Source organism: Chiloscyllium plagiosum, unplaced genomic scaffold (assembly GCF_037043375.1).
Source record: "Chiloscyllium plagiosum isolate Xiang-an unplaced genomic scaffold, Cpla_swu_hap1 HiC_scaffold_6, whole genome shotgun sequence".
Taxonomy (NCBI): domain Eukaryota; kingdom Metazoa; phylum Chordata; class Chondrichthyes; order Orectolobiformes; family Hemiscylliidae; genus Chiloscyllium; species Chiloscyllium plagiosum.
Window position 1 is genome coordinate 28,859,177 of NW_028270144.1, and position 16,783 is coordinate 28,875,959.

At 39.7% G+C, this 16,783-nt stretch overlaps 1 long non-coding RNA gene across 1 annotated transcript in view; it reads right to left on the reverse strand.

The window, feature by feature from the left end:
- Positions 1-16,783, reverse strand: part of LOC148149729 (uncharacterized) — a 43,978-nt gene that overhangs the window by 22,995 nt on the left and 4,200 nt on the right. Inside the window, exon 2 of the long non-coding RNA XR_015757405.1 lies at positions 14,981-15,025. This is a non-coding gene — a long non-coding RNA (uncharacterized LOC148149729). The remainder of the gene's footprint in view (positions 1-14,980; positions 15,026-16,783) is intronic.

Here is a 16,783-nt window from a genome sequence, read left to right on the forward strand (position 1 = left end):
CTGCTGAGCTTGTCCAGCAACTTCTGTTTTTGTTTCTGATTTATACCATCCACAATTCTTTAAGTTTTTATTCCAAAACAGGGGTGGGTAACAATGTACTGGTGATGTCACTAAACTAGTACTCTAGACGCCCCCATCCCCTACCAGCTTAATGTTCTAAGATATGGATTGAAACTCAAGTCTGGGAAGAAAATGTGAAAATTAGGGCTCTTGAGGCACAGTGGTAGTGCTCTTGCCTCTGGGCCAAAAGTCCCAGTAATATATCATAACATGTCTAAACAAGTTGTTTTGGTTGATTTCCGTGTGATTGGCTACTATGCATAAAAGAAACCTATGTTTAACTAGGGCTCAGTGGCACAGTGGTAGGTTCTGACATTTGGGCCAGGAGGCCTGGGATCAAGTTGCACCTGCTCCAGGGGTGTGTCACAACATCTCTGAACAGATTGATTCAACAATATATGTCTTTAATTTGATGAACTAAGCTCTCAGGTATTGACATCATCAATGCTCATAGAGCATGTGATTGTTACAAGTTCTTCATATCGCTCACGATTCACACAGGAGTTTGCAAATATGGCTCAGTAGATAGTTCTCTTGCCTCTGAGTCAGACAATTGTGACTTCAAGTCCGATGTCAGAAATTTTATGCTGATAGTAGGAATTCATTGTTGATATTAGGAACGTAATCATCAAATTGGAATTTAGTTTAGTCTTGTAATGCAAGAAGAATGGCTAGATCAGCAATAATTAACAAGCAATGTGCTGTAAGTGGATGCTTAGTAAATGCTGACAACAAGAAGCTGATGAAGCAGTTGCAACTTGACTGACATTCAAAAGGCACACATTAAGACCTTGTATGCAAGAACGCAGAACTTTGTTGCTGAACTGGATGAATCACAATTGCAGAAGATCAAAGTCAAAAGAGGAATCTGAGAATCCAGGAGGCACAAGCAGTGAAATCTGAGAATTTGTTGAAACTAAAAGAGTGGAAGTGAGTGAGACAGAGAGAGAGAAAGAGAGAGAAGGGTGGTGCTTCTTCACAACAAACACAAATACAATGGAGCTGCAGAAGTTGAGAAGTTGGATGATATAATGCAGGAAGGTCAGGTTGAGGAATGTTAAAATCCTGATGGACACCAATTACTTTTAAAGATGATATTAATTTCCTAGTGACCAAATTGATTCAGAATCCCTACAGTGTGGGAGCAGGCCATTCAACCCATCAAGTCCACATGAGCCCTCTGCAGAGCAACCCACCCAGATCCACCCTGTTACCTGTAACCTTACATTTCCCACGGTTTAATCCACCTAGCCTGCACATCCTTGGATACTATAGGCAATTTAGCATGGTCAATCCATTGAACCGGCACATCTTTGGATGTGGGAGGGAACTGGAGCACCCAGAGGAAACCCACACAACCATGAGGAGATTAGAAAAATACATTACATAAAAAAAAGACCTTTCCTTAATTGAAGAAAGTACAGTGTTGTCATTTTCTCTCTACCTACAAATAACAGAGCAGTGTGTATGAATGAATATAGCTCCAACCTGCACAAATTAAGCCCATCTGATGGTTTCTAGTGTAATTATCAGTCCAAACTCCAGGAATGAGGGGTTACAGTTACATAGAGACATTGATGAAGTTTAGATTGCTCTCCTTTAAGCAGAGAGGCTAGAAGGACATTTGATAGAGCTGTTTAAAGACGTGAGATGTTTTCATGGAGTAAATAACAAAAACCTATTTCTTGCGCTGTGGAGTTGACTAACCAGAGGGCACAGAATTGAGGTGATTAGTGAAAGAACCAGAGATAATATTAGAAAAGACATTCACACGCAATGGATTTAGAATATGCTGCTTGACAAAATAGTTCAAATTCAATAATAAGCAAAAAAAGAATCTTTGGAGGTCAAAATCAGAGATGTTATGAATGAGTGCAAGTGGTTGGAATGCTTTTTTAGTGAACCAATACAGGCTTGCTGGGTTGAATAGCTTCCCTCTCTACTGTACTGGGTTATGGTTCTTTCGAAACTATCAGCTGTTTGGGCAGTTTATAAGGTAAATTATTTACTTTCCCTTCTGGAACATCTCTCGTGGAAAACATTCAACTCTACAAAGGGAATTGAGGATCTACAGAAACAAATACAGTGTTCTTGCTATTTGTAATCATCAAGATATGCAAATAAGAAAGATGGTCAGAATGAGGATGTCACATCTTGGAGTAGGAGGCTGTCGAAAGTGGGTGGGAGGCAGAGGAATATGTTATTGCAGGCAATCGATAACTTGAGAGACTAACGGTATCCTTTGCAAGCATTCTGGGAAGTACCAGGTGGTTTCTTGCCTGCTTTGTGCCAAGTTTAATGAAAATCACCTTGAAACGTTTGAATGAATATTGGAAAAGGAGAAGAATTATCCAGTTATAGAATCATAGAGTCATAGAGATGTACAGCATGGAAACAGAGCCTTCAGTCCAACCCGTCCATGCCGACCAGATATCCCAACCCAATCTAGTCCCATCTGCCAGCACCCGGCCCATATCCCTCCAAACCCTTCCTATTCATATATCCATCCAAATGCCTCTTAAATGTTGCAATTGTACCAGCCTCCACCACATCCTCTGGCAGCTCATTCCATACACATACCACCCTTTGCTTGAAAAAGTTGCTCCTTAGGTCTCTTTCATATCATTCCCCTCTCACCCTAAACCTATGCTCTCTAGTTCTGGACTCCCCCACCCCAGGGAAAAGACCTTGTCTATTTATCCTATCCTTGCCCCTCATAATTTTGTAAGCCTCTATAAGGTCACCCCTCAGCCTCCGATGCTTCAGGGAAAACAGCCCCAGCCTGTTCAGCCTCTCCCTATAGCCCAAATCCTCCAACCCTGGCAACATCCTTGTAAATCTTTTCTGAACCCTTTCAAGTTTCACAACATCTTTCCGATCGGAAGGAGACCAGAATTGCACGCAATATTCCAACAGTGGCCTAGCCGATGTCGTGTACAGCCGCAAAATGACCTCCGAACTCCTGTACTCAGTACTCTGACCAATAAAGGAAAGCATATCAAACGCCTTCTTTGCTATCCTATCTACCTGCGACTCCACTTTCAAGGAATTGTTGTGGTTCACATTCGGACCAACATCATCAGAATGGGTAAACAAGAGGTCCTGTGTGGAAAGTGCCAGCATATAGGAGCAAAGTTAAAGAACACTGCTTTAAAAGTTATGGTCTCTCAATTATTGCCCAACCCACAATCATGGGGGTTAAGGAGAAGAATACATAGCTGAAGGTGTGGTATGGGAAAGAGAGTGTCATTCTATGGGCTAAAGAGAGCAGTTTGGGAGCAGAAAGGAACAGTACTTCTATATTTTCCATTTGAAATTGGGCTGGACCAGTGTACAGGAAAGAATAAATCAGGTAACCACAATGAAACTGGGAGGCAGAGTACTCAACTGGAAAAGGCAACATTATTCAATTCAACTGTAAATCAAAAGAAATTTAAAAACAAATGAAATGGAAGAAAGTAGAAATAATAACTAAAATTACAGGTAAATGAAAATGAGAAGATGTAAAGTGTTTCAGCCAGGTAAGGGAAATAACAAACTTGTGTTCAAGACATTAACACAGAAAGAACAGGTTTGGATGTGCCAAATAAATGCCTTTTAAACAAACATAAGTGCATATTGGATGAATTAAATGAATTTCAGATGCAAATTTAATTTGCCATATTGACATGGTAGCTGTTACTGAGACTTGACTGTAAAACAGTCAGAAGTGGGACCTAACTATACCCGATCATAAAGTCTACAGGAAAGATAGAGAGAATTGCAGAGGGGCGAACTAATGTGAATGATTAAGGATGGAATTACTTCCATGATGAGAGTCTACTGAGAGATAAGCAGGCAGTTGAGACTTTCTGATAGAATTAAGTGGAAAAGGATTTAAGACTCACTATGAAGTGTAGACTGCAAATTGCAAAGATTAGATGAGCTAGAAACAAAAATACGGTGATATTAGTGGATTTAAAATTTCATGTAGACTGGAACCAGCAGACTAAACTAGAACATACCAGAAAGGTAGCTAATTTCTCCAGTGTATATGGAATAGTTTTTTTGCACCAATATGTTCTAAAATCATTAAAGAGCCAACAACATTTTAGATTCAGTAATGAACAATAAGACATCGTTAATTAATAGCCTAACATTACCTGAATATTTATTACCTGCTATAAAAGTAAGCAGGTGTTTCTATAACCGTACAAAGCATGAGTGAGACCATACTTGGAGTATTGCAAACAAATGTGACCTCCTTACTTGGTAAAGGATGCAGTTGTATTGAAGGCAGTTCAGAGAGGTTCACGAGATTGACTCCAGAGGTGAGGACATTGTCTTAAAAAGAGAAATGGAGTAGATTAAGCCTATGCTGTCTAGATTTTAGAAGAATGAGAGGAGATTTAATTGAGATATATATAAGTTGAAAAGGAGATTAACAAAGTAAACATAGAAAGGATATTTCCTCATGAGGGGTAATCTAGAATGAGATGTCATAGTTTAAGGATAAGGTGTAGCATATTTAAAACAGATGCAGAGAAATTATTTGTCTCAAAGCTTCATCAACCCGTTGAATTCACTACCCCAGTGTGCATAGGATGTTGGAACATTGAGCAAATTTAAGGAGGAGATAGACAGATTTTAAATTAGTGTTAGGTTGAAGGGTTGTGAAGGGCAGGCAGGAAAGTGGAGTTGAAACAAGCCATGATCATGTCAAATGGCAGAACAGACTCGAGCGGCTGAATTGCTTACTCCTGCTCCTCGATTTTATATTCATATGTGCTTGTATTTATCTAATGGTGATCATTACGTTATCAAGTTCAAAGTAATGTTTGAAAGAGAGAAAGGCAAAACACATGCTTAAGGTTTTGTATTTAGATAAGGCTGACTTCAATATGCTCATTGCCTACATTGCACTGTACAAGTCATAGGGATATGCAGTACAAATACAGGCCCTTCTGTACAATTCTCAATGCCGATCAGATATCCTATTCTAATCTAGTCCCATTTGCCAGCATTTGGCCCATATCCCTCTAAACCCTTCATATTCATATACCCATCCAGATGTCTTTTAAATGTTGTAATTGTATCAGCCTCCTCCACTTCCTCTGGCAGCTCATTCCATTTACACACCACCCTCTGCACGATAAAAGTTGCCCCTTAGGTCCCTTTTAAATTTTTGCCCTCTCACACTAAAAATATGCCCCCTAGTTCTGGACTCACCTACCATCGGGAAAAGATCTTGTCTATTTACCCTATCAATGTCTCTCATGATTTTATTAACCTCTATAAGATCTCCCTTCAGCCTCCAATTCTGCAGTGAAAACAGCCCCAGCCTATTCAGCCCATCCCTATAGCTTAAATTTTCCAACTCTGGCAACATCCTTGTAAATCTTTTCTGAACTCTTTCAGCCCACCCACCAATGTCATGCTCACTGGTCTATAGTTCCCTGGCTTTCCCTTACCAACTTTCTTAAATAGTGGCATCACATTAGCTAACCTCCAGTCTTCCGGCACCTCACCCGTGTTTTTGTTAATGAGTAAATCAACAGAGTATCGGTGGAATGTGTTTCAAAAAGAGGTTAATGCCATCCAAAGCCAATTTATACTCCTTTACAAGAAAGCTACTCGTCAAGACAAAGAACAGCAACTGTTGACTAAAAAAGATAAGAAAACACAAACCTAAAGCTGTTAAGGTTGAAGAATAACATTATAAAGAGGTATTCATATTAAAGAAATTGAATATTGCTGAGAAAAGTCTCATTTCATCATATTGCACTCACCAAAATGCCAATAACGGGGAAAAGCAACATTTATATATTTTCAATATGTTTAGGGGTGTTCTTAAACACCTCATAGATAAGTAGAACTTGAACCCAGATATCCTGGCTCAGAGATAGGGAACAATATCACTGTGCCACAACAATTCATATTGCAAGAGAGGGGTTTGCTAAATGATAGGCAGGTGGACTCTAGTAGAGGAACAGTCATGGACAATGCACCAGTTAATAAGGATTGACAGTTAATTGCCAGAATTTATTTAGATTTTAATCCAGGCACGTGACTCTAGATGACTAGGGCATTGCCCTGAGAAATGAATCAACAAATGGCTGTGTCTGTTTTGAAACAAGTGTGGTGTGTATGTGTTTTTTCTGTATGGATCTGTGCATTAATATATGCTGTTTTCATTACACATAACCTTGACAGCCAATCTTAAATTGCTTGTCAGTGTAATTTTTTGCACACTCAGGATTATATAGTAACTGTTGTCCAATTGCAGACTCACTCACATCTAAAGTCAGACCTGAGTTTTGCAAGAGTTTCTAAAAAGAAAAGAGTAAACAAACTGAGTGTTGATCCTCTGAAGAGTGAAGATAGGGAGCTAATTGTAGATAATAAGGAAATGGAATATGAAATGACTAAATATGGCGCTTCTGGATTTTTTCAAAGTCCTAGAAATAGCCATAAATAAGGAGATGGAATGAAGAGTGGAACTTAGTAAAATTAAAATTACCAGGCAAGTGGTGCTAAGCAAACTGTGATGAAGCTATGGGCTGGCAAGTTCCTGTATCGTAATGGACTTTATCTGACAGTATTAAAAGAGATGGCCAATGATGTAGGAGATGTGTTTGTGTTATTTTTGTGGCAGAAAACAGGAAACTATATACCAGCCAACATAGTGTGTCTCATGAGGATGGTGCTGGAATAAATAATTAAGGAGGTTACAGCTACACAATGTAAGCATCACGAATCTGCATGGTTTGTGAAAGGAAATTATGTTGAAATAATTTATTGGCATTCCTTGAGAGCATAAACATGGTTTGTGCATTAAGACAGATTGTTGATGTACTGTATTCGAATTCACAAAAGACATTTCAAAAGTTTGTGTGCAAAGAAGAAGTGCAGGGAGTAAATTATGAACATGGCTAGAACATTGGGCGGCCAGCTTGATGGTAGAAAACAGATGGTTTACATATTCTGATTGGCAGGATGTGATTTAGATTAGATTCCCTGCAGTGTGGAAACAGGCCCTTCGGCCCAACAAGTCCACACCGACCCTCTGAAGAGTAACCCACCCAGATCCATTCACCTACTCCCTACTAATGCACCTATCACTATGGGCAATTTAGCATGGCCAATTCACCTAATCCACACATCTTTTAGTGGGGTTCCATTTGGTTTTGTGGTGCCTTCAACTTTTTACAGTTTATGTTAATGACATAGAGAGGGAAGCAAAGACATGTTAACTAAAGTTAAAGATCATTCAAATATATGTCAGAAAGTATTTTGTGAATAATACATAACAAGCTTGCAAGCCAATATGAATAGGTTAAGTGAGTGGACAAAAATCTGGCAAATGGGACATATTGTGAAAAATGGGAAGTTGTTCGTAGAGGCATAGTCATAGAGTCATAGAGATGTACAGCATAGAAAGAGACCCTTCGGTCCAACCTGTCCATACCAACCAGATATCCCAACCCAATCTAGACCCTCCTGCCAGCATCTGGCCCATATCCCTCCAAACCCTTCCTATTCATATACCCATCCAAGTGCTTTTTAAATGTTGCAATTGTATTAGCCTCCACCACTTCCTCTTGCAGCTCATTCCATACACGTACCACCCTCTGTGTGAATAAGTTGCCCCCAGGTCTCTTTTATATCTTTCCCCTCTTACTCTAAACCTATGCTCTCTAGTTCTGGACTCCCCGACCCCAGGGAAAAGACTTTATCTATTTATCCTATCCATGCCCTTCATGATTTTGTAAACCTCTATAAGGTCACCACTCAACCTCCGACGCTCCAGGGAAAACAGCCCCAGTCTATTCAACTTCTCCCTATAGCTCAAATCCTCCAACCCTGGCAACATCCTTGTAAATCTTTTCTGAACCCTTTCAAGTTTCACAACAGCTTTCCGATAGGAAAGAGACCAGAATTGCACTCAATATTCCAACAGTGGCCTAACCAATGTCCTGTTCAGCCGCAACATGACCTCCCAACTCCTGTACTCAATACTCTGACCAATAAAGGAAAGCATACCAAACACCTTCTTCACTATCCTATTTACCTGTGACTCCACTTTCAAGGAGCTATGAACCTGCACTCCAAGGTCTCTTTGTTCAGCAACACTCCCTAGGACATTACCATTAAGTGTATAAGTCCTGCTAAGATTTGTTTTCCCAAAATGCAGCACCTCGCAATTTATCTGAATTAATCTGCCACTTCTCAGCCCATTGGCCCATCTGGTCCAGATCCTGTTGTAATCTGAGGTAACCTTCTTCACTGTCCACTACATTTCCAATTTTGGTGTCATCTGCAAACTTACTAACTGTACCTCTTGTGCTTGCATAGAGTCATACAGTCATACAGCACTGAAACAGACCCTTTGGTCCAACTCCTCCATACCGAACATGATCCCAAACTAAACTAGGCCTACCTATCTGCTCTAGGCCTGCATCCCTCCAAACCTTTCATGTTCATGTATTCATCCAAATGTTTTTTAAACATTGTAGTCGTATCTGCATTCACCACTTCCTCAGGATGTTCATTCCACACGTGAACAACCCTCTGTGTAAAACATTTGCCTTTTATGTCTTTTTTTTAAATCTCTCTCCTCTCACCTTGAAAATGTGTCCCTAGTCTTGAAATTCCTCATCTTAGGGAACACTACCAAAAACTCTCTCTATACCAATATTATTTTATATACTTCTACCAGGTCACCTCTCAACCTCCTATGCTCCAGTGAAAAAAGTCTCAGCCTATCCAGCCTTTCTTTATAATTGAAAACTTCCAAAACCGGCAACATCCTGGTAAATCTCTTCTGAACCCTCTCCAGCTTGATAATATCCTTGCTATAACTGGGCGACCAGAACTGGACACAGTATTCCAGAAGAGGCCTCACCAATGTTCTGCAGGAAGAATAAAAAAAAGTATTGCTTAAACAGAGAAAAAGTGCAGAATTCCAAGGTACAGAGAGATGTAGGTATTTTAGTGCATAAGACACAAGACATTTGTATGTAGGAATAGCAGGTAATATAGAAGGCTTATGGAGTGTATCCTATATTAGAAGAGGAAATGAAAATAAAAATAATGTTTAGCTTCACCTATATAGCATTGGCAAAACCACATCTCAAAAACTATGTGCTGTTTTAATATCTTTATTTACTGTTACTGTTTAAAAATCAGGGGTCACCTATTTAAAACAGAGATGAGATGAATTTATTTCTCTCACAGGGTTGAGAGTCTTTGGAACTCTCCTTGAAATTGTGGTGGAAAAATAGTACTTGAATATTTTAAGACAGAGATAGATAGAGCCTTGTTAAGAAAAGGGTGGAAGGTTATCAGGGAAAGGAGGAAATGCGGATTTGGGGTTACGAACAATTCAGCTATGACTTTGTGGAATGGCAGAGCAGGATCAAGGGGCTGAGTGGCCTCCTCCTGTTCCTAGTTTGTAGGTTATGTATTAAATGTCCTTTATCAATGCACATTTGTTGCTGCTAACAGACTCCAGTCAATAAGCAACCTTGCACGATATTTACAGACTAGCTTTTAGATTATTTTTTGAATAAACCCAGTTTAAAACGAGTAATTAATCTGTTTCAAAAACAGGTTGCACATCATTTATGCCACAGTGCTAGGTTATTAAGTGGATAGTGTAATACAGTGAGAGTATTTGATTCTTAAGTTATTAAATGGAAAAATGTTAGCATTGCATATTTGCTATCAAATTTGTTTTGGCTTGGAACCTCCACAACTGCCTCCAAACTATCTGCCTTAATCATCAGGGATTACCTAAATTGAAGTTATTATTTGTCAAGTAACAACAGTTTTACTGAGTAAATATGACTGCATTGCCTAAAGATAAAATTTCTCCAATCAATAACACTGAAATATTATGGGGCCCTCTTGTGGTGATGTCATAGTGTCCCTACCACTGGACCAGGAGGCACAGGTTCAAGTCCCACCTGCTCCTAAGGTGTGTAATAACACCTCTGAACAGGTTGATTAGGAAAGCTATTATGATCATGCTTATTATGATTTTCAAAAAGCTCACCACAAATAAAAGGACCTCCTTGCATACAAAAATTCAAAAGATTTATACCTAATGGTGTCCCATTAACTCTCAAATACTTGGCAGTGTATCATAGAATTATTAGAAATATTCTGACTTATGTATTTTAAATATTATAATATGGATCTAGAAGGGAACACCCCAAACTGCGGACCTCTCAGGTGAGGAGGAATGCAATAGCTTTGCTTCGTTATTCACCTGTTCCCTTGGTTGACCACAACAAGGTTAATTTACAAAGGATCCCCTCCCTTGTGGGTACCTTTCTCCCAGACCAAATGAATTTATGTTTAAAGAGGTGTCAGTTTAACCACGCTTTCTTGAGTGAACAAGCTAATAATCATAAGAAGAAACAATAATGCAATGTACATATGCACAGATTCGAAATGAGGAGTAAGTCCATAAAGAAGATTAAAGTTTAAAAATATGTGAGTCAGTCTTTGGGTTGTTTATAAAGAATAAATCGGAGTATGTTAATAGTCAAATAGTCAATTTTGGAATCTTGGCTTTGCGGGTTAAATGAAATTCTTTCATCCAGTTTCCTTTTGACTGGCTGGCTGACTAGTAGTCTTCAAACATTCAGAGCACTTACTGCAAAGCAGGGGTCATTAATGTTTGATAGGTTCAGAGGTGACTCAAGTTATGATCATGACACATGGAATCTGTATGTTCATGTTAATCATTGCATCAGCTGGATAAAAATTGGTTTCACACCAAGGAATATAAGCAGCTGGAAACATTAGTAGATCATTTATTCCTTCAAATCTATTGGGCTGACTTGTAACTTCCCTCCATATCTACACAGACCAGTCTTTACCCTATGTTCCTTAATACCATGAGATAATAAAAAGGCTTCAGATGCTATAAGTGCCACATGTCTTGGCAGGCAGCAACAGCCACACTCAGCTGCCTTACACTGAGAAGGAACCCTCACTTTGAGCATCAAGGTGGATAAAGACGATAAGCGAGCGTGCGAAGGAGTGGCTGCCAAGGAGAGACCACTGGGGAAGGGGAGAGTTCCACTTTGTAAGTTACAGTCTCTATCTTTCCTCCAGCCTCCCTGGCACTCTCAGCCACAGGCTCTGTCTATCCCTCAATCCCTGGCCTCCTCTCAAACTCCTTGTTCATTCTCAAACATTGGAAAGGGAAGCAAAGTATGCAACACATATGCATTTCCAGAGAAGATTCATTGGACTAATATTAGGTATGAAAGGACTGTCTAATAAGGAGAGGTTGAGTAGGATGGGCCTGAGCTCATTGGAATGTGAAGGAATCTTATTGAAACTTTTGCAACTAGTAGAAATAGTTTCTCTACAATTTCTCTACCATTTCCCTTAATATCCAGAAAGCTTTGAACGTATCATTCCTTAATCTTGTAACTTCTAAGAAACATAACTTTAGCTTGTGCAATATCTCGTCATGGTTTAGACCTTGGAATTCATGTTTTGTTCTGGTAAAACGTATACTGCACTCCAGGCCAATGTATTCTTCCTGAGCTACAATGCCCAGAACTGCTCACAGTATGTCTGTCATAGATTATCCAGGATCTTGTACAGTTGAAGTATGGCTTCTAACCCATTGTGACATAGTCCTCTTATCAGAAGAAAATGCTTCCAATAATCTTTTTGATTACTTTGTGAACCTGTCCACAACATTTTAATAATCAATGTATCTACCCCTGCCCCTCAAATCTCTTAGGACCTGCTAAAGGGATCTTAATCATTTACAATGTATTTTGTTTTATGAAAAAAACAAATTAGAAGCAGATGTAGGTCACTTAGCAACCTCAAGCCTTCTCCTCCATTTAATAAGTTCATGGCTGAAATATTTGCATTTCAAACTCCACATTCCCATCTCACCATGACACATTTGGACACCATCGCCTATCAGATATTTATCTACCTCCAGTTTACAAATATACAATGATCCTGCTTCCACAACTTTCTGAGGCAGAGAGTTACAAAGTTGCATAACTGTCTGAGAGAAGCAATAAAATCTCATCTCTATCCTAAAAGGGCAACCATAATCTGAAAAAAAAACCTACTTATTGATTCTCTGATAAGGGGAAACATCTTCTCCATCTGTCATGTCAAAACGCCTCAGAATTTATATGTTTCAATCATCTCTTATAATCTTCTAAGCTCCAATAGTTACAAGCTTAGCTTTTCCAACCTTCCTTCATTAGACGACCCCATAATGAACCCACAATTCCATTAGGGAGGGAATTCTAGGATTTTGAATGATTAGTGATATATTTCAAAATCAGGATATTGAGTGGCTTGGTGGAGAACTTGATGGTGTTCTGATGAATTTGCTGCCTTTTTCCTTCTCAATGTAAGTGGTCATGGGTTTGGAAGGTGCTGTGAACGGTACTCAGATGAGGTCTCACTTGTGTTCTTTATAACTGAAACATATCATCTATTTTTATATTCAGTTCCCCTCCCGATAAATGTTAATATTCTATTATCTTTCCTGAAAGTTTGCTACACCTCATGTTAACTTTCTGCAAGGATGCCCAGATCTAATGATCACCATAAGACTATTATTAATTGCCTTTAAAACTCATCTGGTTCACTAATGTCCTTTGGGGAAAGAAATTGTCATCTTCAACTTGTCTACATGTGACTCCAAACCCACAGCAATGTGATTGACTCTAAACTGCCCTCTGAAATGGCTGAGCAAGCTCCTCAGTAGTATCAACCACTAGAAAGGAAAAAAAGAATGAAATCAGATGGCACTAAGCAAGATACCAGAAATGACAATGGCACAAATAGACCTATCAACCCTGCAAAGTCCTCATTATGAACACCTGGGGGCTAGTGCCAAATTTGAGAGAGCTGTCTCACAGACTAGTAAAGCAACAGCATAATCTAGTCAAATACATAGAATCATACCTTACAGACAATGTCCCAGACACTGCCATCACCATCCAGTGGAATGTCCTTCTCTTTTAATAGGACAGTCCCAGCAGAGGTGGCAGCACAATATACATGATATCAAAAAACAGCTGAAAAAGCCTTGAGCCCTGACAACATTCCGGTAATAGTACTGAGGATTTGTGCTCCAGAACTTGTCATGTCCCTAGCCAAGCTATTTTAGTACAGTTACAACACAGAAATCTAGCTGACAATGAGGAAAATTGCCCAGGTATATCCAGTACACAAAAAGCAGGACAAATCCAACCCAATCAGTTATCATCCCATCAGTCTACTATAGATCATCAGGAAAGTGACTGAAGGTGTCATCAACACTGCAATTAAACAGAAATGGCCTGATTACCAGTGCTCAGTTTGGGTTCCACTAAGGCAGCTCAGCTCTTTGCATCATTACAGCCTTGGTTCAAATGGACAAAAGAGCTAAATTCCAGAACTGAGTTAGGGCGATTGCCCTTGACATCAAGGCTGCATCTGACCAAGTATACCATTAAGGAGCCCTCAAAAAACTGGAATTAATGGTAATTGGGAGAAAACTCTCTAGATTTAAGTCATGCCTGGTACAAAAGAAGATGATCGTAGTTATTGGAATTCAATCATCTCAGCTTCATATCATCACTGCTGGAATTACTCAGAGTTGTATCCTAGGCTCAATGATCTTCAACTGTCACATCAATGATTTTCCCTCCATCATAATGCCAGAGTGTGGAAGTTCCCTGATGATTGTACAATGTTCAGCATCATTTATTGCTTTTCAGAACTGAAGCATTCCATTCCAAATGCATCAACAACTAGACAATATCCAATCTTAGGCTGACAAATAGCAAATAACATATGCACAAGTGCCAGGCAATGACCATCTGACCATCAACTCTTGATGTTCTGTGGCATAGCTATCACTGAATTCCCCACTATCGATATTCAGGGGTTACCATTGACTAGCAGCTGAAGTGGACTAATTACATAACAATTCTGGCTTCAAGAACAGCTCAGTGGCTTGGAATGCTGCAGCAATACAGCAGTCTCATTCAATGGATGGGAATCAGAAAGCGTCCCAAACAGATCTAGAGCCAGGCAAGGTTGCCCACTCTGTCCTGCCTTATTTTTGTGTTGAATACAGCCTATGTTGAATCCATTAGCAAGCATGTGACTGAGAGGTACATCTAATCCAGGCAGAAAAGGCTTATGGGTGAAAGCCTCCCTGTACATGGATGATGTCACAATTTTGTGCTCAGATCTGCTGACAGTGTGCAGACTCAATAGCATCTGAGACCAGAGGCAATCAAGGCAAGGACAAGGTCATGTTCTTTGGGAACTGGACCGACTGATTATTTAACCTCTTTACCATCAGGTCAGGGCGCAGCATGGTGACTCAGTAGTTAGTACTGCTGCCTCATAGTGCCAGGGACCTGGGTTCAATTCCAACCTTGGATAGCTGTCTGTGTGTAGTTTGCACGTTCTCTCTGTGTCTGCATGGGTTTCTGCCAGGTGCTCCGGTTTCCTTCCACAGTCCAAAGATGTGCAAGTTAGTTGAATTGGCCATGCTAAATTGCTCAAAGCATTCAGGTATGTGTAGGTTAGGTGCATTAGCTACAAGAATTACAAGGTTATAGATGGAATGCTCTTCAGAGGGTCAGTGTGGACTTGTTGGACCGAATGGCCTGTTTTCACACTGTAAGGATTCTATAATTGTAAAGTATGTCCAGTGACTTCCTAAAATCCTGTCCACCATTAACAATTCGCAAGTCAGAAGTGTAATAGAACACTCTCCATTTTCCTGGATGCTTACAGCTCCAATAACACTCAAGAAGTTTGATAGAATCCAGGGCAAAGCAACCCTTTGATTGGCATCAGGTTCATGAACATTCACTCCCTCCAACACCAATGCTTAGTAGAGGCACCATGGACCATTGTAAGATGCAATAAAACAACTCACCAGAGCTCCTTCGGCAGTACCTTCCAAATCCACAATCTCTGCCATCTGGAAGGACAAGAGCAAAAAAGTTATGAGTACATGACAATTTGCAAGTTCCCTTCTAACCCATTCACAATTCTGACTTGAAAATATATCACTGTTTCTTTGATGTTGCCTGGTTAAAATCCCAGAATTGCCTCCTGAATGGCATTATTCATGTACCTACACCAAATGGATTGCAATGTGCAAGCAGACAGCTCAGCACCATCTTCTCAAAGGAAACTAAATATAAAAAACACACAACTCCAGGTTATAGTCCAACAGGTTTAATTGGAAGCACACTAGCTTTCGGAGCGATGCTCCTTCATCAGGTGATTGTCAGGAGCGTCGCTCCGAAAGCTAGTGTGCTTCCAATTAAACCTGTTGGACTATAACCTGGTGTTGTGTGATTTTTAACTTTGTACACCCCAGTCCAACACCGGCATCTCCGAATCATGGAAACTAAATATGGACAATAGGTGCTGGTTGAGCCAGTATCTCATGAGAGAATAAAAGAAACTGAGCTCTTCAATCTCCCATCATTTCGGCAAGTGGATACTTTTTCAGAGAATAGAATCATAGAATCTCTACAATGAGGAAACAGGCCTTTTGGCCCAAAAAGTCCACACCGACCCTTCAAAGAGCAACCCGCCCAGACCCATTCCCCTATATTTACCCCTGATCACTGCAACTAACCTACACATCCCTGAACACTATGGTCAATTTAACACAGACAATTCACCTAACCTGCACAAATTTAGATTGTGGGAGGAAACCAGAGCACCCAGAGGAAGCCCACACAGACACGAGGAGAATGTGCAAACTCCACACAGACAGTTGCCCAAGGCTGGAATTGAAGGGTCCCTGGTGCTGTGAGGGAGCAGCGCTAACCACTGAGCCGCTGTACCACCAATGTTTTCCTATATTGTACTTTATTTGCCACATCTTTGCTTACTCAGTCTATTGATATCTTTTTTTTTAAGCTTTATTGTGTCCTCTTCACACTGACTTTTCTATATATCTTTATGTTGTCAGAAAATTTGGAAATTGTATCTTCTGTCTCTCCATCTCATTCATTAATATAAATTACAAACTGTTGAGGTCACAGTCCTGATTCCTGGTTTCCCTCTATTACTTTTCAAAGAGGACCCATTTATTGCTGCTTTGTGTTAACCAGCCAATCTGCTGTCCACCAGCAATATATTACCTGCCCCACCAAGTGATTTGTTTTCTGCAATAACCTTTGATGTGGCACCTTACTAAATGCCTTCTTAACATCTAGTACAGTCTATTCACGGATTCCTTTTTATACATAGTGTGTTACCTCCTCAAAGAAGTCCAATTGATTGGTCAAACATGATTTTCCATTCCCAGCATCATATTAACTGTGTGTGATAACCTTGAACTTATCCAAGGTAATTATCCCCATGATAATTTTTAAAAATAATACCTTTTAATATCTTTCCCATGACATATGTTTAGCCAACTGGCCTGTATTTTCCTGCTTTCTGTCTCCCTCCCTTTTTGAATAAAGGGCTTAAATTCACTATCTTCTAATCTACAGAACTGTCAGCAAATAAAGGGAGTTTGGGAAAATTAAAAATAATTGCAACAATTATCTCACCAGTCACTTTTTTTCAGACCCTAGGATAAAATGTATCAGTACTCATGCACATGTCAGCCCACAATTCCATCAATTTAATCAGTTCAACTCCTATGGTGTTGTGATTTTCTTCCTCCCTTCAATTTAGAGTCATAGAGTCATAGAGGCATACAAAACATAAA